Source organism: Cebus imitator, unplaced genomic scaffold, assembly GCF_001604975.1.
Source record: "Cebus imitator isolate Cc_AM_T3 unplaced genomic scaffold, Cebus_imitator-1.0 Scaffold121, whole genome shotgun sequence".
Classification (NCBI taxonomy): domain Eukaryota; kingdom Metazoa; phylum Chordata; class Mammalia; order Primates; family Cebidae; genus Cebus; species Cebus imitator.
In genome coordinates, this window is record NW_016107436.1 from 3166844 (window position 1) to 3189897 (window position 23054).

The window sequence follows — 23054 nt, forward strand, 5'->3', positions numbered from 1 at the left end:
ATACCATCTCACATCAGTTACAATGGCGATCATTTAAAAATCTGGAGACAACAGATGCTGGAGAGGATGTAGAGAAATAGGAACACTTTTACACTGTTGGTGGGAGTATAAATTAGTTCAACCATTGTGGAAGACAGCGTGGCGATTCCACAAGGACCTAGATATAGAAATTTCATTTGACCCAGCAATCCCATTACTGGGTATATATCCAAAGGATTATAAATCGTTCAACTATAAGGACACATGCACACGAATGTTCATGGCAGCACTGTTTACAATAGTAAAGACCTGGAACCAACCAAAATGCCCATTGATGATAGACTGGATAGGGAAAATGTGGCATATATACACCATGGAATATTATGCAGCCATCAAAAACAATGAGTTTGTGTCCTTTGTAGGGACATGGATGAACCTGGAAACCATCATTCTCAGCAAACTGACACAAGAACAGAAAATCAAACACTGCATGTTCTCACTCATAGGTGGGTGTTGAACAATGAGAACACATGGTCACAGGGAGGGGAGCATCACGCACTGGGGTCTGTTGGGGGGAAATAGGGGAGGGACAGTGGGAGGTGGGGAGTTGGGGAGAGATAGCATGGGGAGAAATGCCAGATACAGGTGAAGGGGAGGAAAGCAGCAAATCGCACTGCTATGTGTGTACCTATGCAACAATCTTGCATGTTCTTCACATGTACCCCAAAACCTAAAATGCAATTAAAAAAAAAAAAAAGAATACTCATTATATAGAGGTGGTGTTAACAATCAGTAACAACGCAGGAAGAAAGAATTCCACCTAATGCTTTTTTTGAAAACTGTTATTAGCGAAGTGATTCTGCTCTATGACCTTGAAGACACATCAGCATATATAAATGAGCAGAGAAGACTGCTAAAGATATCAGCTGTCAAAATAAGTAGGGAAAGTTTAATCCTTTAAATAACATTACAGAGAATAACAAGTTGCGTATCCACAAAATGTAGCATAATATAACTATTGCTATTATTTAACTAGCCAGATGGTTTTCCAGACATTAAAAATGATAAAAAAAAAAAACTGTGAAAATGAAAAACTAGTAATAAGATGATGACATTATCTGAATGATTTTTGGACCTCAATTATGGAATGTTATTTTTTTTTTCTTTTTCATTTTTTTTTTTTTTGGAGATGGAGTCTTGCTCTGTGGCCTAGGCTGGAGTGCGGTGGTACGATCTCGGCTCCTGCAACCTCTGTCTCCCAGGTTCAAGTGGTTCTCCTGCCTCAACCTCCCAAGTAGCTGGGATTACAGGCGCCTGCCACCATGCCCGGCTAATATTTTAGTTTCACTATCTTGGTCAGACTGGTCTTGAACTCCTGACCTCACGATCCACCCAACTTGGGCTCCCAAAGTGTTGGAATTATAGGAGTGAGCCACCCGGCCCAGCCAGATGGAATGCTATTTCTAATAAACATTTTCTCATCATAAAAGGAAGAGCTACATAGGAGTCGAGTTGCATCACTGATTTAATTCTATGGCACTCAATACCATGAATATCATGACAAATAACATTTACCATGTACAGATTAGGCAACTGTGACAACAAATATTTTAAAAGTACAGGTACCACTCACTACCCAAACTCCTGCTCTCAAATTTAGGACACAAACATATTTAGATAATTATTTCTTTAAGACACTAGTCTTATTATTAACTAGTCAATAGCTCAGGAACTAAGCAGATGTGCATAGCAAAAGATATTTGCTTGTGTTTGGCCACATTTCAAAATGCTATGAAACTAATGCAGAAAATGATTGTGGATATGAGAAGTGGAGTTTTCTTTCTAACTGGGATCAGCAAACTTTTTCTTTAGAGGACCAGACAATAAATTTTAAGGCCTTGAAGACAAGAAAGCAAAATCAAGGATACTATGTAGTTGTTTATAACAAGAGAAAAATCAAATTTTGAGAAAAATTTTGGTTGATGCAATTCAAAATACAATAATTCAGTATAGTGTTTTGTAATATAGATCTACAATGAAAAGAATGGCATTCTTTTCATGGGAATAATCTTTTGCTCAGTTGAAATTCAAAGTTAGTGTTAACAGATTCTTCACAGTACAGGGAAGAAAAACTATACAGAAAGTCTTCTCTTAAGAAAAGTCCATACAAGACATGAGTTAAGAATATGAGACCAATGAAATTAAGGTACTTTAAAAAATTCAATAGCAAGCCAGGCACAGTGGTTTGCGCAGTGGTTTGCTAACCTCCCAGCTACTCAGGAGGTTAAGGGAGAAGGATCACTAAAGTCCAGGAGTTACAAGGCTGTGGTAAGCTATGATTGTGCCATTGTACTCTAGCTTGGGCAACAGAGTAAGACTCCAATCTCTAAAAGAAATTAATTAATTTTAAAAAACATGGATTATCTGCTTAAAAGAAGAAAAATGAAATTCAATAGCAAGCAGACATTTTGTTTACCCTGTTTTCAAGGTAGAATATAGCTACATACAATAAAATAATAAAATGTGAACATAGAAAATCACTTTAGTATTTAAAAAAACCACACACACATAAATCCCACAACCCAGAGACAACTATTCCTCATTATCTTGGAACACATCCTTCCAGGCAACTCTTAATGCAAAAATGCAGTATTATCTATCCAGTTATATACATCACATAAATATATATACACGTGTGTGCATACACATATAATTTTATATCAGGTTAGATTTAAAATACCAATTTGAAATAAAAAATAATCTACAAAGTTTGATATTATAGAAGATTATGAAAATACATAGAAACAATACTATAAATACAAAGCCACATGTTATAAGCTTTACATATTATAACATATTATACATATTATAACATGTTATAAATATAAGCCACATACGTTATAAGGCAATATATCACAGTTATATCTACCACTTACATGCATATGAAAGTTTGTTACCAGCTCTGCGCCTTGAGATTCTTCATTTGCAAAATAGGAATAATGATGCCAATTTCATAGGGTTGTTGGGTATGAGTTATTACATACAGTACTTAGAACAGTACCTAGCACTTCATAAGCACTATTCAAAGATGTTTGCTATTATTATTATTGTCATCATAAAAATATATTCCAACTCTGTCCAAACATCTGTTTTCACTGGTATATCAACAACTGCTATCACTCTTGTGGCCAGGCATGGTGGCTTACGCCTGTAATCCTAACACTTTGGGAAGCTGAGGCAAGTAGATCACTTCAGGTAAGGGGTTCCAGACCAGCCTGGCCAGCATGGTGAAATCCTGTCTGTTCTAAAAATATAAAAATTAGCTGGGTATGGTGGTGCATGCCTGTAATCCCAGCTACTTGGGAGGCTGAGGCAGGAGAATTGCTTGAACCTGGGAGGCAGAGGCTACAGTGAGCCGAGATCGTGCAACCCAAGACAAAGTAGATAAATCATACTTCTTCAACATTAAAAACTTTGTGTGTATCAAAGAATACATTGGCTGGGCATGGTAGCTCATGCCTATAATCCCAGCAATTTGGGAGGCTAAAGTGGGAGGACTGCTGGAGGCTAGGAGTTTGAGGCTAGCCTGGGCAAAACAGCAAGGATCTGTCTCTACAAAAAATAAAACCAGCTTAACCTGACATGGTGGCACATGTCTGTAGTTCCAGCTACTCAAGAGGCTGGGGTGGGAGAATCACTTCACCCCAGGAGCCTGAAGCTGCAGTGAGACGTACTGGTGCCACTTCATGCCAACTGGGCAGCAGAGTGAAAACCTGTCTCTTTAAAAAGAAAAAGAAAAGAGAAAAAGGTCAGGTGCAGTGGCTTATGTCTGTAATCCCAGCACTTTGGGAGGCTGAGATGGGCAGATCACTTGACCCCATGAGTTCAAGACTAGACTGGGCCACATGGTGAAACCCTGTCTCTACAAAAAATACAAAAATTAGCTGGGCATGGTGGTGTGTGCCTGTAGTCCCAGCTACTCAGGAGGCTGAGGTGGGAGGATTGCTTGAGCCTAGGGAGGTCAAGGCTGCTGTGAGCTGTGATCACACCACTGCATTTTACCCTGGGTGACAGAGTGAGACCCTGTTTCAAAAAAAAAAAAAAAAAAAAAAAAAAAAAAAAAAAAAAAAAAAAAAAAAAAAAAAAGAACAGCATTAAGAAAGTAAACAAAACAAAACAAAAACAATAAAATGAATGGGAGAAAGTATTTGCAAATAATACATCCAATAAAGATCTAGTATCTAGAATACATAAATAACTTAATTCGACAACATAAAGACAACCCAATTAAGAATAAGCAAAAGAATGTTCTTCACATGTACCCCAAAGCGTAAAATGCAATAAAATTTAAAAAAAAAGAATAAGCAAAAAAGTGGGACAAATATTTCTCCAAAGAAGATAAACAAATGGCCAATAAGCATATGAAGACTCTCAACATCATTAGTCATTAAGGAAATGCAAATAAAAACCACAATGAGAATGGCTCAAATTAAAAAAGATGATACCACAAGTTTTTGTGAGGATGTGTAGAAACTGAAACCCTCAAATTTCCATAGGAGAAATATAAATGGTATAGCCACTTATAAAATGCTTCCACCAGGTGCAATGGCTCACCCTTGTAATCCCAGCACTTTGGGAGGCTAAAGTGGAAGGTTCACCTGAAGCCAGAGATCAGCCTGGGCAACACAGTGAAACCTTGTGTCTACATAAACAAAAAAGAAAATTAGTGAGGTGTAGTGGCATGTGCCTGCAATCCTAATCACTTGGGAGGCTGAGGTGGGAGGATCACTGGTGCCCAAGAGTTTGAGGATGCAGTAAGCTATGATTGAGCCACTGCATTCCAGCCTGTGCAACAGAGAGAAGGACTCCATCTCTAAAAAATAAAAGCTTAAAAAAAAAAACCTGTTTCCAAAAGTTTAACATAAAGTTACCATATGACCCAGCAGTTTCACTCCTAGATATTCAAGAGAACTGAAAACATATGTTTATACAAGAACTATACAAATGTTCCAGATTCCTAAGAGCCTAAATGTGGAAATAACTTAAATGTCTATTAATTGATAAATGAACAAACAAAATGTTATATATCCATATAATGAAATACTATTCATCCACGAAAAGGAATGAACTTTCTGATGCGTATGTAAAAAGGGATGAACGTTGAAGCATTACGCAAAGTGAAAGAAACTAGACATAAAAGACCACATATTGTATGATTCCATTTTATATGAAAGGCATAAAATAAGCAAATCCACAGATACAGAAAATAAATTGGTAATTGCCAAGGATCAAGGAGGGGGGATGAAAAGTAACTTGAATAGGTACAAGGTTTATTTTGGGGTGATAAAAATGTTTTGGAATTGAATGGTAGTGATCAACGTATAACTCTGTGAATATACTAAAAAACCACTGACTTGTACATTATAAAATGGTGAACTTTATGTATGCGAATTATGCCTCAATAAATCTATCATTAAAAAAATGAAAGAAACACTAACTTGCTAGTTCGCTGAAAGTGAAGTTCTATAGCTTATTTTTACAGTTTGTGGTTTCATTTAATAGCCCCTTAGTTCTTAGAGATGCTTTTGCTGTCTGTGCTCAAAGGAAGATAAGCAGCTGCTGAGAAGGCTAAACTAGCATTTTTATCTGTGCTTTGGCTCATTTCACATCTGGGGTTGGGTTAAACAAGTGGCTTGAATAAGGGTAAAAGGTATAACCAGATGTTCTTAATAAAGTTTCCTTCCATTCAGCATAAAAATGTGGCATAAGAAGAAAAATTCAAGCAAACAGCACCTAACTTAATCTGGGAATCCTTATTAGGGCACTCATTATTATCAATTTAGAGTTTTTAAGTATACAAATGTCAGAGTTCTTAACTAATGAGATACAAACACAGTATTACAGTGTTTAATTAAATGTTCTGCAAATTTACATTGGGTTATGTAATTTACCATTCATTAAATTTTCCTTATTATTTAGTATATTTATAATATCTCACATTTCTCATTATAATGATATAAAATATGACCAATCAGAAACCAATTAGGCCTCTAAAAAGCGAATATATTTGTTCTTAAAAACATACTGTAATCCTAGTCCAGTAATTCTGATTTACATAACTACTTTGAGTAATCTGAGTTATTTGTTTTTAAATATTTCATTGATTTGAGAATTCAAAACTGTAGTATTTGGGGTAACCAATATTTAATATAGCAGATATACTCACATAAAACATAAAATTTCAAAAAATGTGTTTTCAACGATGTTCAACATTTTATCAAAACTTAATTTAACAAAATTAATTCACAAAATGAGTTTAAGTCAAAGTACATATGAAACAAGAGGACTGAGCACTAGAACTAAATATTTCTACATTTCAGCATCTAAGATGTAGAAATCAGCATTTTATAAGGCTGTGAATTCACCACCAAAAACTCAGTAACAAACTCAATGAACAATAGTGATAAAATTTTGGGATTTAACGTCCTAAAATCTAAAACAGAGATTCTTAAACTTTAGTGTGCTAAGAAGCACTGAGATTATCTGCACAAAATGCAGATCCTGTGGTCCCACCTTCAGAATTATGATTCAGGAGGTATTTGGGTGGGAGGGGGGATGACCAAGAAATCTGCATTTTTAGAATAGTCAAATAATAACTCTGGTATTGATCAGCAATACCAGGCTAGAAAATAAAGTGACCAGCAACAGCATTCCCTCCAACCCCATACCAAACCTTAGAAATTATTTTTTAAGAAGTATTTTTAGGCTGGAGGTAGTGGCTCATGCCTGTAATCAATCCTATGGGAGCCGAGGTGGGTGGATCACTTGAGGTCAGGAGTTTAAGACCAGTCTGGCCAACATGGTAAAATCCCATCTCTACTAAAAAAAACCCCAAAAATTAGCTGGGCATGGCAGAGAGAGCCTGTAATACCAGCCACTAGGGAAGCTGAGGCAGGAGAATCGCTTGAACCTGGGAGGCACATGCTGCAGTGAGCTGGGATTACACCACTGCACTCCAGCCTGGGGGACGGAGCCAGGTTCCTTCTCAAAACTACTGAGAGGCAAATCCAACATCATCTCCAACATTTGCTCCTTCACTGAATGCCACTACAGATACTTAATGAGTGATTGCCTAGCCTCTTTTACAACAAGTGCTGACAAAGTTATGATCACTCAGACAAAGGCAGGTGGCTATTGCAGGATTTTGGAAAAGGATCTGCTTTCCTGATAAAGGAAATTAACATCACTGATGCTGCCCCTTCTTTCCATCTTATTACCCTGAAGGCTGAAATGATGCCCAGCAAAGTGACATTTATAAAGCAATCATGAGGGAAAGAGCAAAAAAAGTCACAAAGACATCATTGAGGAAAGACCAGCAGCAAACTTTTTATAATGTGATAAAAATAAACCCTGATTTAAAAAACCATTGTTAAATGTGCTTTTCTTTCTATGGCCAAAAGTATGCCTAATGATTCAAATTAACAACATCCTTTCTAACCCTACCGGAAAAGAAAGAAAACCCAAGAGCAAAGAATTCCTGGTTAAAAAGTCTAAAAACCAAAAGCACCAAACTTTTAGATGCCTATGAAAATGGCATTCAAATCATAAAGATAACTGCATATACCAATAATACCTTGTCAAAGTCCAAGCCATATGATGATGTTATGTTTAATGAAAACATAAAGAAATATAAAAAAAGGAATTAAAATACAAGTTCTAGAGAAATTGCCAGCCATGTTCTTCAACAATTTTTATCCTTCAGCACTGATAAAAACACTTGCATTAAAAATAATTTCAGTCTGGGCACAGTGGCTCACGCCTGCAATCTCAGACCTTTGAGAGGCCAAAATGGGAAGATCTCTTGAGGCCAGGGATTAGAGGCCAACCTGGGCAACACAGCAACACCTTGTCTCTAAAAAATTTTTAGAAAAATTAGTGGGGCATGGTGGTGTGCACCTGTAGTCCCAGCTACTCCAAAGGCTGAGGTGGAGGATCTCTTCAGCCCAGGAGTTCAAGGCTGCAGTGAGCACTACTACACTCTAGTCTGGGTGACCATGCAAGATCCCATCCCCCACCAAGAAAAAAGGCCAAGTGAGGTAAAAGCCCAACATCCTGGCTATCCCACCTTATCCACAGGGTAGCTTCCCCTGTCATGCAGACAGGGAATAATGTTATCAAAGGGCAACTGTCACTGAAGCAACTGGCATGTGCACATTAAACACACTAGTCTATAATTTTCATGGGGGAAAGACATACTGGAATGGGATGTAAAACGGTGGGACCCTTTAGTCCCATTCAATGTACTATCATTGTGACTTATGTTGATGAATATATAACTAGTATTAATGGCTTACATAACTGTACTTAAAGGCTTGTGAATGTATACCAAGGTGATAGTGAGACATCTGCACAACAGACCACCTACTAGGCTTCCAGCTCCTTCCCATGTTATATGCCAGAAACAACACGGGATTCCAAGAGTAAAATGTTTAGATAAAGGCTTAATGGCTGAAGTACTCAGAGGTGTTATCTCAGTACAACATCGCCACCTGCCTGATGCAGCCATCAAGTGCACTCCCTTTTTTAGAAGGCTGCTATTAACCAGCTACAAAGTTGTAATTGTAATTGAACAATTGACCCATGGAGGCCTTGTGACTTTCTAGACTTATTGGGGATGGGTCAACTCAAACTTGGAAATGAACAAGATGGGAAGAGCCCAACCAACAGGGACTGCTATTCAAATGGAAATGGTATATTGCAGAGTACAGCCAGCCTGGTTGAGCAGAACCTTGGGTTTTACAGCCACTTTATTTTTTACTCCACTGCCTGAAACATGTCACTGGCTCAATAGGCACTGGATTCACAGGGCTTCCTTTAAATACTTGGGCCTCATTCACTGATGGCTCAGCAAAGGTGAAACCTGATGATGCCCACTGGGCCTTGACAACTGTATAACCCCAACAACTCTGGCAGGCTGATTGAAGTAAGGAGCAATCAGCATGGTAGAATAATGTAAAGCCATTACCCCAGCTTTAATTCAGGGTTAGGCAAAAACTATGACGGTGGGCCAACTATGCCCATTCACTTACATACTGTCTATGGATGCTTTTGTATGACAGCAGCAGAGCTGAGTATAGAGACTGTATGGAATGCAGAGTCAAAGACACTTATTATCTGGTCCATTAAAGAAAAAGCTCGCTGACTCCTAATTCTGACAACCCTCCAGAAGTTTTATTTTTACTGACTTTTCCTCAGTTGGCAATGGCCTGGCCAGTGGTCTCATCTGCTGCAAGGAAGACTAATCACTCACAGATTACAGATACACCTTTTGGGGGCCATGAGTTCTGCAAACAAATCATGGCTGCTATTAAACAATCCGGACCACTCATGCCCAAGGTAAGGTTGTATTCACTGATGGAAATGAATGGAATCAACTGCTTATCAAGCCTACAATACCTTCAATTGCACTGTGATTGCCATCCAAATCCATCAATAAATAAATGTTTTGCCTGTGGCTTAAGTACAATTTATCCACTGTTTCATATCCATTCAAACTATGCATGATGTCATAATTGAAAAGAATATGTATTCTGCAGTTGTTGGGTTTGGTTATCTATTAGGACAATGTGGTTGATAGTGTTATTCTAATAATTTATGTCTTTTTTCTCTATTTATTCCATCAAACATCAAGAAAGTGGTATTAAAAACGCCAATGCTTATTGTAGTATTACTCATCCTATTAATTCTACTTATATTTATTTAATGTATTTTAAAACTCAGTTTTAGATGCATATATTTATTTTCTTTTTCATCATCCAGCCCAAAATGTCAAGGTGCATTTAAATTATGTGCATTTAAAACTGAGTTTAGGTGCATACATATAAATTTTCCTGATAATTTGACTTTTGAACAGTACAATATATCTCTGGCAATAGGTTTTGTCTTAAATTCAATTTTAGTTGACACTAATACAGTCAAATTTCTAATATTCTTATGTTTCTTATTTTCATGATGTATATTTTAGCATACATTTACTATCATATTAATGTCTCTATATTCAACATTATCTTATAGGCAATTTCCTCCTTTATATTGGAGTACATTAATATTTAATGTAATTTCTATACGGTTGAATTTTTAGGTACCATTAAATATTTGTTTTCTGTTTATCCCTCTTTTTCTTGTGCCTCTGCCTTTCCCTTCCTATCTTCTTTTGCATTAACTGAACATTTTTTAGTATGCCATTTTCGTTGAAGTATTGATTTTTTATGTACAGCAACGTTGAACCTTGCAATAGTACAGCTCCATATACCTGCCTCCACCCTAGCATCTTCCATCTTTATGCTACAGTTGTCATATGCATTACATGTACATACAATACACACAGACTTATCATTTCCACACATTAGACACAACTTTTTAAAGGCGAAAAATCATCCTTTCTATTCAACAAGAAATTATCATATTCTTTATTATTTCCTAAAGATGCAAGTTTGCTCCTGGTATTATGTGCCATTAGCATAATTTCTAGAGTGGATGTCCTGGCTTTACTGCTCCTTCATCCTTGAGGGATATTGTTGCTTGATGGAAAACTTCAGATGGCCAATATTTTATTCTTTGAATCCTTCAGACACATTATTCCACTGTCTTCTGACTTCCATGGTTCACAATGAGAAGTCAATAGTGTGTTAAAATGTACTTTCTCTGTGTATAATGCATTATTTTCTTCCGTCCACTTTCAAGATTTCCTCCTTACTTTGGTTTCAGAAAAATGATATGATGTCCTTAGACATGGCTTTTGTTGTATTTAATCTACTGTGCTGTTTGCTTATCTTTTTGAAGTTGCAAATGTATATCTTTTGACAAAAGTAGGAAGTTTTCCACTTTTAGATTTTTTTTTCCTCCCTTACTCTCTCTCCTCACCTTCTGCAATAACTACATGTATGTTAGCTCTGATATTGTCCCACATGTTGCTAGTCTCTATTTATTTTTTCACTCATTCAGTTTGGAAATTTCTAGTGACCTATCTTCAAATTTATTTAATCAATTCTGCTGTTAACACATCCATTTTTTATTTTTGATATTGTATTTTTAAGTTGTAGACTTTTCACTAGGTAATTTCTTACATTTTCTCTTTCTCTGCTGACATTTCCTACCCTTTTATTTAAAAGAAGCATATTTTCCTTCATGTCATTGAGCATTGTAATAATAGATGCTTTAAAATAATTTCTACTAGAAAATAGAGACTTCCAGTTCCAAAGTGGTGGCACAGAAGCTAACTGGCTTCACTACCCTTGCAGAAAACCAAAAACAAATATATAGCAATGAGATTTTAACCAATAACACCCAGAACTCAAATATAAGGATGAGACAATTTCTGAGGCCACAGAGAAGTGAAAAAAAATTAAGAGTGAATGGTCAGAGATTCAGACTTCCAGATCTGTGATGTCCCTCCCCCAATTCTGCCTGGCATCAAGAGCATAGAAAATCTACTCCTGACTCATGGTGATCATATGAGAAAAAGCGAGACTGAGGTGGTAAACCAGTTTTCTCACCATCTTGGGTGCTCTGGCAGGAAACCTGTCCTTGCCTTAACCTGCAGAAAATATTGTGGCTGCCTGATGGGAGAAATAACACTGAGGACAGGCGACAAAGGGGAGAGGCTAGACTACTATCCCGAGCCCTGGAAACTCTGTTCTGTTACTTGGCCAAAGGAGACACCAAATTAAAGTGGCTGTTCAGCAGCACCATGCAGTAAGACATACATTACAAAGGTCCCTGGACACAAACCCCAGCCAGCCTTGACACACTGTGGGGATAACCACTTTAGGATGTTCCCAAATCAGGATAGGCAGCACTCCATTTAGCAGAGCCGAGGTGAACCTGGGCTTAGTCACGTATGGTGTCACGCGCCTGCAGTCCAAGCTACTCAGGAGGCTGAGGTCAGAGGATTGCTCCAGCCCAGCAGTTTAAGATTACAGTAAGCAATGACTGCACCACTGTACTCCAGCCTGGGCAACAAAAATACACTAAGCAAAATATACCCAATAAAACCAAAACAAGGTAGATAAATAAAACTTAAATAAATAATCCTTTAATGCAAAGATATAAACACATGAAAAAAACAGCAGCAATTAGGGAATTATGACCTTCCCAATAGACAAAGCAAAAATACAGTGACAGACCCTAATAAGATAGTGATCTGTGAGCCCTCTGACCAAGAATTCAAAACAGCCATTTTAAGGAAACTCAGTGATCTCCAAAAAATAAAATAAAACAAAATAAACCATAGAAAAGCAATTCAGAAATTTATCAGAGAAATTTAACAAAGAGATTGGGGAAAAATATGAAAATCTTGGAACTGAGAAACGTATCTGTTGAACTGAAGAAGTCATTAGAGACTCTCAACAGTGGAATGGACCAAGCAAAGCAAAGAATCAGTGACCTAAAATACTGGTTATTTGAAAATACAGTCAGTGGGGAAAAAGAACAAAAAGGAATGAATACCATCAACAAGATATATGTAATTACCTAGAAAGACCAAATCTAAGAATTACTGGTGTTCATGAGGGAGGTAAGGGTAAAGGATAGAAAATGCAGCCAAAGAAATAATAATGGAAAATTTTTCAAAACTTAAGAAAGATACAAATACCCAGTTATGGGAAGGACTAAGAACAACAAACAGATTCCACCCAAATAAAAATACTCTAACACATATAATAATAAAACTCTCAAAGGTCAAGGACAAAGAGAGGATCCTAAAAGCATCATGAGAAAATAAGCAAATACTGTATCTCCAACTTTTCTGGCAACAGACTTCCCAATGTAAATCATACAAGCCAGGAGAGAATGTAACAACATTTTCAAAGTGCTCAAGGAGAAAACATTGCCATCCAAGAATATTATATTCAGCAAAATTACACTTCAAACATAAAGTGGAAATAAGTATTTCTGAGACAAACAAAAATAGATAATTCACCACCACCAGACACACATTACAAGTAATGCTGAGGAGAACAATTCCATCTGAACCAAAAAAACTCTAATGTCCAAAAAGAAAGCTTTTCAAGGTTATAAAACCCACTGGTAAAAAGCACATGGTGAAACACAAAATATGACTGAAATGGTGGTGTGCAATCCACTCATAACTCTAGTATGAAACCCAGAAGATAAATCTATCAAAAATAATCATTACTATTAGCAACCTGTTAAGACATAGGTAATACAAAGAATGTAAACAGAGACAACTAAAAGTCAAGATGCTGCAGGTGCCAGGCATGGTAGCTCACGCCTGTAATTCCAGCACTTTGGGAGGCCTAAGAGGGCAGATCATTTGAGGTCAGGAGATCGACAGCAGCCTGGCCAACGTGGTGAAACCCTGTATCTACTAAAAATACAAAAAAAATTAGCTGGGCTTGGTGGCACATGTCTATAATCCCAGCTACTCAGGAGGCTGAAGTAGGAGAATCACTTGAACCCAGGAGACAGAGGTTGCAATGAGTCAAGATTGTGCCACTGGGTAACTTCATCTCAAAAAAAGAAAGGAAAAGCTAGGTGATGGAATAAAATTATAGAATTTTTTTACATCTTCTTTTGCCTTTGTTTCTAGTCTTGTATTTGTAATCTAAGTTGTAGTCTCTTAAAAATAACTTGTTGGCCGGGCGCGGTGGCTCAAGCCTGTAATCCCAGCACTTTGGGAGGCCGAGGCGGGTGGATCACGAGGTCAGGAGATCGAGACCATCCCGGTCAACATGGTGAAACCCCGTCTCTACTAAAAATACAAAAAAATTAGCTGGGCATGGTGGCGCGTGCCTGTAATCCCAGCTACTCAGGAGGCTGAGACAGGAGAATTGCCTGAGCCCAGGAGGCGGAGGTTGCGGTGAGCCGAGATCGCGCCATTGCACTCCAGCCTGGGTAACAAGAGTGAAACTCCGTCTCAAAAAAAAAAAAATAAAAAATAAAAAAAAATAATAACTTGTTATATCTATTATAAGATGTCTCTGTAAGCATCACAACACAAAACTTGGTAACCACAACACAAAAACTTGTAACACAAAATCTTGTAACTGACTCATTAAAAAGAAATAGCAACAAATTAACAACATATTACCAGAGAAAATCACTTACCCACAAAGGAAGGCACTAAGAAAGAAACCAGAAAACAAGCAAAAGAATGGCAGTAGTAATGCCTTACTTAATAATAACACTGAATGTAAATGGTCTCAATTAACCAACTAAAAGGCACAGAGTGGCAGAATGAATAAAGAAACAAGACCACGTTATATGCTGCCTTCAAGAAATCTACTTCACCTATAGAGACACACATAGATTGAAAGTGAAAGGGTGAGAAAAGATATTCCATGTATCTGGAAACCAAAACAGCAGGAGTACCTATACTTACATGAGAAAGTAGACAATCATTTAAGATTATAAAAAGAGACAGAGGAGAATACAATGATAAAGGGGTGAATTAAGCAAGCATATGTAAGAATTATAAATATCTATGTAGCCAACACTGGATATCTCAAGTCTATAAAGAAAATATTAATAGTTCTAAAAAGTAGACTGTAATACAATAAAAGAAGGAGATCCCACTTCAGTAATGGACAGATCATTCAGGCAGAAAATCAACAATGAAACAGCAGTTAAACTACACATTAGATCCAATAAGCCTAACCGATGTTTAGAAAACATTTTATCCAACTGCTGCAGCATACATTTTCTTTACCAGCACATGGAACAGTCTCCAGAAGAGACCATATTTTAGGTCATAAAACAAATCTGAACAAAATTTTTAAAGTAAAAATTATATAAAATATTGTTCATGACAATAAGGAACTAAAATTAGAACTTAGTAAGAAGAACTAGGGAAAATACATAAACCCATGGAAGTTAAAACATCCTCCTGAGTGATAAATGGGTCAATGAGGAAATTAAGAAAGACATTTTAAAATGTCTTGAAACAAATAAAAATGGAAAAATGGAAATGCAATATAGAGGCCAGGCGTGGTGGCTCATGCCTGTAATCCCGGCACTTTGGGAGGCTGAAGGGAGCAGATCACTTGAGGTCAGAAGTTCAAGACCAGCCTGACCAACATGGTGAAATTCCATCTCTACTAAATATATAAAAATTAGCTGGGAGTGGTGGCAGGTGCCTGTAATTCCACCTACTCAGGGGGCTGTGGCAGGAGAATCACTCGAACCTGGGAGGTGGAGGTTGCAGTGAGCCAAGATTGCACCACTGCACTCCAGCCTAGGCAAGAGAGCAAGACTCCATTTCAAAAAAAAAGGCAATATACCAAAATCTATGGGATACAGTAAAAGCAGTACTAAGAGGCAAATGAAAGAAAAATTAAAGGCTTCAAATAAACAACTAATGATATACCTCAAGGAACTAGAAGCAAGAACAAACCAAAGCCAAAAATAGTAGAAGAAAAGAAATAATAAAAATCAGAGCAGAAACTAATGAAATTGAAGCTAAAAAATACAGATCAATGGAACAAAACATTGATTTTCAAAAATGTAAACAAAAACCAACAAGTCGTGAGCTAGACTAAGAAAAATGAGAGAAGACTTAAATAAATAAAATCAGAAACAAAGAAAGGACACATAACAACTGAGACCTCAGACACACAAAAAATCATTAGACACTACTGTGAACAATTATACACCAACAAATTGGAAAACCTAGAAGAAATGGATAAATTTGTGTAAACAAACAACCTCCAAGATTGAATCATGAAGAAATAGAAAACCTCAACAAACCAATAACAAGTAACAAAATTAAAGCTGTAGTAAGAAGCCTCCACAAAAAACAAAAAAAGCCCAGGACCTGACAGCTTCACTGCTGAATTCTACCAAACATTTAAAGAAGATTTAATACCAATTGTACTCAAACTCTTCAAAAAACTTGAAGAGGAGGACATACTTCCAAACTCATTTACAAGGTCAGCATTACCCTGATACTAAAACCAGATAAAGACACAACAAGAAAAGAAAACTACAGGCCAATATCCCTGACAAACATAGATGTGAAAATCCTCAACAAAATGCTAGCAAACAGAATTCAACAATACATTAAAAAGATCATTTACAATAATCAAATGGGATTCATTCCAGGGATGCAAGAATGGTTCAACACAGACAAATCAATAAACATGATATATAATATTAACAGAATCAAGAACAAAAACCGCATATTTCAATAGATACTGAAAAGCATTTTATAAAATTCAACATCCTTTATGACTAAAAAAACCATCATCAAAATGGTATAGAAGAATCATACTTCAAAATAATAAAGACCATATATGACAAATCCACAGCTACCATCATACTGAACAGGGTAAAAAATGAAGGCCTCTAAAGACTGGAACAAGACAAGGATGCCCACTCTCCCTACTGTTATTCAACATAATACTTCCAGTCCTGGCTAGAGCAATTAGGCAAGAGAAAGAAATAAAGGCCATCCAAATTGGAAAGGAAGAATTCAAATTAGCCTTATTTGCAAACAACATGATCTTATACCTAGAAAAGGCAAAAGAGCTCACCAAAAAATTGTTGGAGCTGATCAGCAAATTCAGTAAAGTTGCAAGTTGCAAAATGAACATACAAAAATCAGTAGCATTTATAAACACCAACAGAGAACAATCTGAAAAAATAAATCAAGAAAGCAATCCCATTTGTAATATCTACAAAAATATAAAATCCCTAGGACTTAATTTAACTAAAGAAATGAAAGATCTATAAAAAGAAAACTATGAAATATGAAAGAAATTAAAGACACAAAAAATGGAAAGATATTTCATGCTTATGGATCAGAAGAATTAACACTGTTAAAATGACAACACTATCCAAAGTAGTTTACAGATTCAATGCAATCCCTACCAAAGTTTCAGCAACATTCTTCACAGAAATAGGAAAAAAATCTTTAAATTTTTATGAAACCACAAAAGACCACAAATAGCCAAAGCAATCCTGAGCCAAAGGAACTGAAGGCATCACACTTTCTGCCTTCAAAATTTACTACACATCTGTAATAACCCAAAAAAATAGATACATAGACCAATGGAATGGACTAGAGAAACCAAACATAAATCCATGCATTTACAGCCAATTCATCTTCAACAAAGATGCCAAGAGCACAAAAAGGTGAAAGAACAGTCTTTTCAATAAGTGGTACTGGGATAACTGGATAGTTATGCAGAAGAATGAAACTAGATCCCTATCTCTCACCATGACAAAAATCAAATCAAAATGGATTAAAGACTTAAATCTAAGGCCTCAAACTATGAAACTACTAAAAGAAAACTTTAGGGAAACAGTCCAGGACATTGGTCTGGGCAAAGCCTTTTTGTGTAAGATCTCAAAACATAGACAACCAAAGCAAAATAGACCAATGGTATTACCTCAAGCTAACAAGCTTCTACACAGCAAAAGAACCAATCAACAAAATGAAGAAACAGCCCTTAGAATGGGAGAAAATATTTGCAAACTATCCATCTGACAAAGAGTTTGTAACTAATATATAAAGAGCTCAAATAACTCAATAGCGAAACTCCCCAAATAATCCGATTTTTAAATGGGCAAAATCCAACCCCACTAGAGACAAGAGAAAAAATAAGAAAATTAAAAATGGGCAAGAGATCTGAACACATATTTCTCAAAAGAGGACATACAAATGTCCAATAGGTATATGAAAAAAAAAATGCTCAACATCGATAGTCATCAGAGAAACACAAACCAAAGCCACAATGAGATATCATCACACCTTAGTAAAAATGGCTTGTATTAAAAGGACAATCAATAAAAGATGCTGGTGAGAATGTGGAGAAAAGAGACTCTTGTACACTGCTGGCAGAAATGTAAATTAGCACAGCCACTATGGAGAACAGTATGGAGGTTCCTCAGAAAACTAAAAATAGAATCACCAAACGATTCAGCACTTCTACTACCAGGTATATGGCCAAAAGAACGAAAATAAATGCATCGAAGGGATATCTGTACTCCCATGTTTATTGCAGCACTGTTCACAATAGCTAAAATATGGAATTACCCTAAGTGTTCATCAACAGATGAATGAATAAAGAATATATGGTATATATATGCAATGACATATTCAGCGATTAAAAAAAGAATGAAATCCTGTCATTTGTGGCAACACAGATGAAATTGAAGGCCACTATGTTAAGAGAAATAAGTCAGGCACAGTGAAACGTTGCATGATCTCACTCCCAGGTGTGAACTACAAAAGTGGATCTTTGATCCTTTTGCAGTTCATAAGAATGATTGGGTTTTCACACTCTTGTGTGAGATGTGTCTCCCTAAAGCGTTGTTACGTCAGCACATTACCCATCTGATGTGGAAAAAAAAAAAAAGTGGGTCTCATGAAGATATAGAGCAGAATGGCAGTTATCAGAGGCCAGGAAATGTGGGGCAGGGGGCAATAAAGGGGAAGAAAAGAAATATAAATGTATTTATTACCAGTGAACTGTACATTTTAAAATGGTAAAGATGGTGAATTTTATATGTATATTTTAATCTCGATTTTTTAAAGTGTAAAAAATAGGAGAAAGTTGATGTAGAATATATAGAAACTTTGTACTATCTTCACAAGTTTTCTGAAAATCTAAAATGATTCCAAAATTGAAATTTTATTTTTAAGAAAATAATTTTTATAATTTTCTACATCTGGGTAATCTTGGGGTTCATTCTGCTAATGTGACTATTGTGAACCTAGGGATTGAAGCAACAGCTCCTGCCTGAGATTTTCCACTGGGAAATTCCTCCTGGCCAGCCCTACTGTTTTCAGACTAGCCTAGCCAGCCCCCACAATCATATATGCCGATAAACCTCTTTAATGACCTACAGATTCTGTTTCTCTGGTAAAATCTTGACTAATGCAGAGGTTTAATCCAGTTCCTCTCATTCCATCATGGCTAAATGACAAAATTTATGATATGATTTTAAGTTTTTCATAATTTCTCCCCGACCTCAAATATCTCCCTTACTGCTGTTCAGAGTGCTTCTAATTTTACCATCAAGTAATACTTTCTTTGGATCTTCTGGTATTTGAATATCCTACCTAGGAGAAAAAGATGCTACTATGAGGAGTTTCGTGATTAGGAAAATGTGCTCTGAAGAGAAGGCCAAGAATATAGCCTGATGATATTCTGCTGACGACATCAGGCATGTGTTTCATGGATCCACTCGACCAACAGAAGCCAGGAATAGAGACAGGAAAATCCAAGAAATATCTGTGGATTGTCCTCTTGTCTGACGGCATGGATCCCCATGACATACAGAGGAGATACACAAGGTTTTTGGGAATGTAGTATCTGTAGTATCATTTTGGACTGACAGGCACAAAGACATGATTTAAAAAAAAGAAGAAGAAGGCTACTGGACTTGCAAAATTCTACAGGCAGGAAACAGGCTGATAGAGCTACCTAGGTGGAATCCTGTGCTACCCTTCAATAAAATGTATGAATGACTCCAAGGGCAGGGATGTGGGCTTAAAGGTCCAAGCAGGACCAAGGCAGGGGTGGGCAGAGCCACAGGCGCAGAAAATGAAGCTGCAGTCCAGGGGGGCAGCGCCTCAAGCCAGATAGGAGACTCCAGCCTTGAAACAGAAAATGGGATTTGCCCTGCTAGATTTTAAACATGTTTGAAACCAGTGACTCCTTTATTCTTTCCCATTTCTCCCTTTTGAAATGTCTATCCTATGCGTGTCCTATTACTGTATTTTGGCAGGAGGTAACTTTTATTGTAGTTTCATAGCTCCACAGAGGCACAGGAATTTTGCCCCAGGATGAATTCCAGAGTCTCAACCACACCAGAGTCAGATGGCTGAGATGACGAAATTGGACCTTTGAGCTGATAATACATATTTTTAAATTTTGGACTTAAGAGTTGATACTGTGATGGGTTGTGACTTTTGAGGATGCTGGTAGGGGAAAAAGGTAATACTTAGCATATGGCATGAACATGAATTCTGGGGGACAGAAAAGGGAAATATAGAGAAGTGAATTATAGCCCCCAAAAGATGTCCACATCCCTTAAAAGACCAAAGAGTCACTCTCTGGCAAAATCGGTGATTAAGTTATAGATCCTAAGAGAAGGGGCTATCCTGGGTTATCCAGATTGGTACTTAAAACAAGCACATGGATCTTTACAAGAAATACAGAAGATGAGCAGACTCAGAAATGAGGAGGATGCAATGCAATGAGAGAGACAGGGATTGGATGATGTGGCTATAACTTAAGAATGCTAAAGGCCACCATCAGAGGCTAGAAAAGGCAAAGAACAAATTCTTCCTCAGAATTTCCAAAGGAAGTTCAGCCTTGCTTACATTTTGATTTTAGATTTTTGGCCTCTAAAACTGTAAGAGAATACATTTTAGATATTTTAGGCTCCCAAGTTCATGACAATTTGTTATGGTAACCACAGGATAAAAACCATTGAGTAATTTGGGATATCATCCTGAACAACATTAATTTTATAATGTGAACAATCTGCCCAGGATTGACATTGCTGGATTCTATGGTAAGTACATATTAATATTTTAAGTAAATGCAAAATTATTTCCCAGAGAGGCTGTACCATTTTATTTATTTACTTATTCATTCACTCACTCATTTTTGAGATGGGGTTTCACTCTCATTGCCCAGGCTAGAGTGTAATGGCACAATCTCAGCTCACCACCATCTCCACCTCCTGGGTTCAAAGGATTCTCCTGCCTCAGCCTTCCCAGTAGCTGGGATTACAGGCATGCGCCACCATGCCCGGTTAATTTTGTATTTTTAGTAGAGACAGGGATTTTCCGAGTTGGTCAGGCTGGTCTCAAACTTCTGACCTCAGCTGATCTACCCACCTCGACCTCCCAAAGTGCTGGAATTACAGGTGTGAACCACCACGACCAGTCTAGCTGTACCATATTGTGTACAGCAAAGTATGAAATATGAGAAATTTAGTTTCTCTACTCACTGACTGTGGGGAGTTCTTTAAAAGTATTGTGGACCTAAGACATGTGACTTGTGTCTTTTCATCCTCATAATGGTTTTCTTCAAAGAGCAGATGTGTTTCATTTTGATGAAATAGTTTATCAATTTTTTAAATGGATTTTCAAAATTTTGCAAAACAAAAAAAAACTTTTTTTTTGAGACAGGGGCTTGCTCCCATGTTATAGTGCAGTGGTGTGATCATGACTCACTGCAACCTTGACCTCCGAAGCTCAAGTGATCCTCCCACCTCAGTCTCCCAAGGAGCTGGAACTACAGACATGTAACAGCAGGCCCAACTAATTTTTTTTTTTTTTGCTTTTGTAGAGACAGAGTCTCCCTATGTTGCCCAGTCTGGTCTTGAACCCCTGGGCTCAAGCGATCCTCCCACCTCAGTCTCCCAAAGTACTGGAATTACAACTGTGTTCGACCTTAATGTCACATTTTAAAAGTCTGTGCCTTACCCAAGTCACAAAGATTTCTTCTCGTTCTCTTATAACTTTATAGTCATAGGTTCTACATTTAAGTCTGTAATCTAATTTGAGTAAACTTGTTTTAAACATCTTTGCACCTTTGTCAAAAATAAATTGTCTCCATATGTGTGGAAAAGGTCACAGGATCCCTATCGATTATTACAGTTTTCATAAGTCTTAATATAGGTAGTGACATTCCTCCAACTTTTTCATTTTCAAAATTATTTTGCTCACAAGTCCTATGCATTTTCATGTGAGTTTTAGAATTATCTTGTTAATGTCTACCAAAAAAAAAAAACCTGCTGGGATTTTTATGCAGATTACACTGAGTCTATGGATAAATTTGGACAGAACTGACATTTTAATGATGGTAAGTATTCTAGCATAAGAAAATGGCTTAATTCTCCATTTATTTACATCTTTATCTACTCTCAGCAATATTTTCTAGCTTTCTGAGTACAAGTCTTGCTTCCTGAATGTCAGTAGTATGTATTTTTGGATATTCTAAAATGATCAATTCATTGCTGTTGGTAATCAGAAGTCCAACTGATTTTTGTATATTGATCTTATATCCTGTAACCTTGTTAAAATCATTTATTAGTTCTTTTTTAAAAAATAAAATCCTTTAGCTTTTCAACATAGACAATCATGTCATCTTTGAATAAAAGATAGTTATACTCTTGCCTTTCTGGTCTGATGGTAGTTTTTGTTCTCATGTCTCCTCTGCAGATCTCCGGAATCCTCTCTCTGCAGCTCCCATATCACTGGTCCACTGTATTGAGAATCTATGATCTTGGCCTCCTGGGACTCTTAGGAATATCTCATCAATTCAGCGAGACTACCGGGCTCTGTTAGGGTTCCCCCTTCCTGCACCATGACTGGAAACTCAAGGCAGTAAGTCGGGGAAACCATAGGCATCCTCTCTCTCATTTGTTCTCTATCTCTCAGGGATGGCCATCTTTCAACAACTTACATACCGTAACTAGGAAACCACTATTTGTTGTTTAGTTGTTTCAGGTAGGAGAGTTAATCCAGCTCTTATATTGGCCAAAAGTAGAGGCCCTAATATTAACTCTTTATTTGGCATTTACTGTGCCAGTGCTTTGCTAAGCATTTTACATATAATATTTCTGATATTTCCTCAAAACTCTGAAATCAGTATTGGCCCCATTTTACAAAAGAGTAACTTGAAGATTAAAGAAAGTATTTAGCCTGTCCTTCGTTATATAACTACTAATCAGCATCCAAGTATATAGGGGAGCTGGGGAAATAGGAGTGACTGCTAATGGATAAAGGGGTTATTTTAAGGATTACAAAATTGTTCTGAAATTAGATATTAGTGATGATGTGCAAACTCTAAGTACATAATAAAAACCACTGAATTGCACTTCTAAAAATAAATTTTATAGTATGTAAATTTTATCTCAATAAAAGTGATGTTTTTTGGGGAAAAACCGAAGAAAATTACATGAATATAGGGCCATGCATAGGGTTGCTAAATTCACAAAAAAAAAAAAATTCCAGAAAGTCCAGTTAAATTTGAGCATTAGTATAAGCATAACTAGGCAATATTTGGAACATCCTCACACTATTTGCATTTATC

The 23054-nt window shown here is 36.8% G+C and overlaps 1 protein-coding gene and 1 pseudogene across 7 annotated transcripts in view; one reads left to right on the forward strand and one right to left on the reverse strand.

Annotated features, from left to right (window-relative positions):
* BCAS3 (BCAS3 microtubule associated cell migration factor) overlaps positions 1 to 23054 on the reverse strand; it is a 679070-nt gene that overhangs the window by 400860 nt on the left and 255156 nt on the right. The gene's annotated exons all lie outside the window — the stretch shown is intronic.
* On the forward strand, positions 18243 to 18340 carry LOC119472879 (annotated as a pseudogene).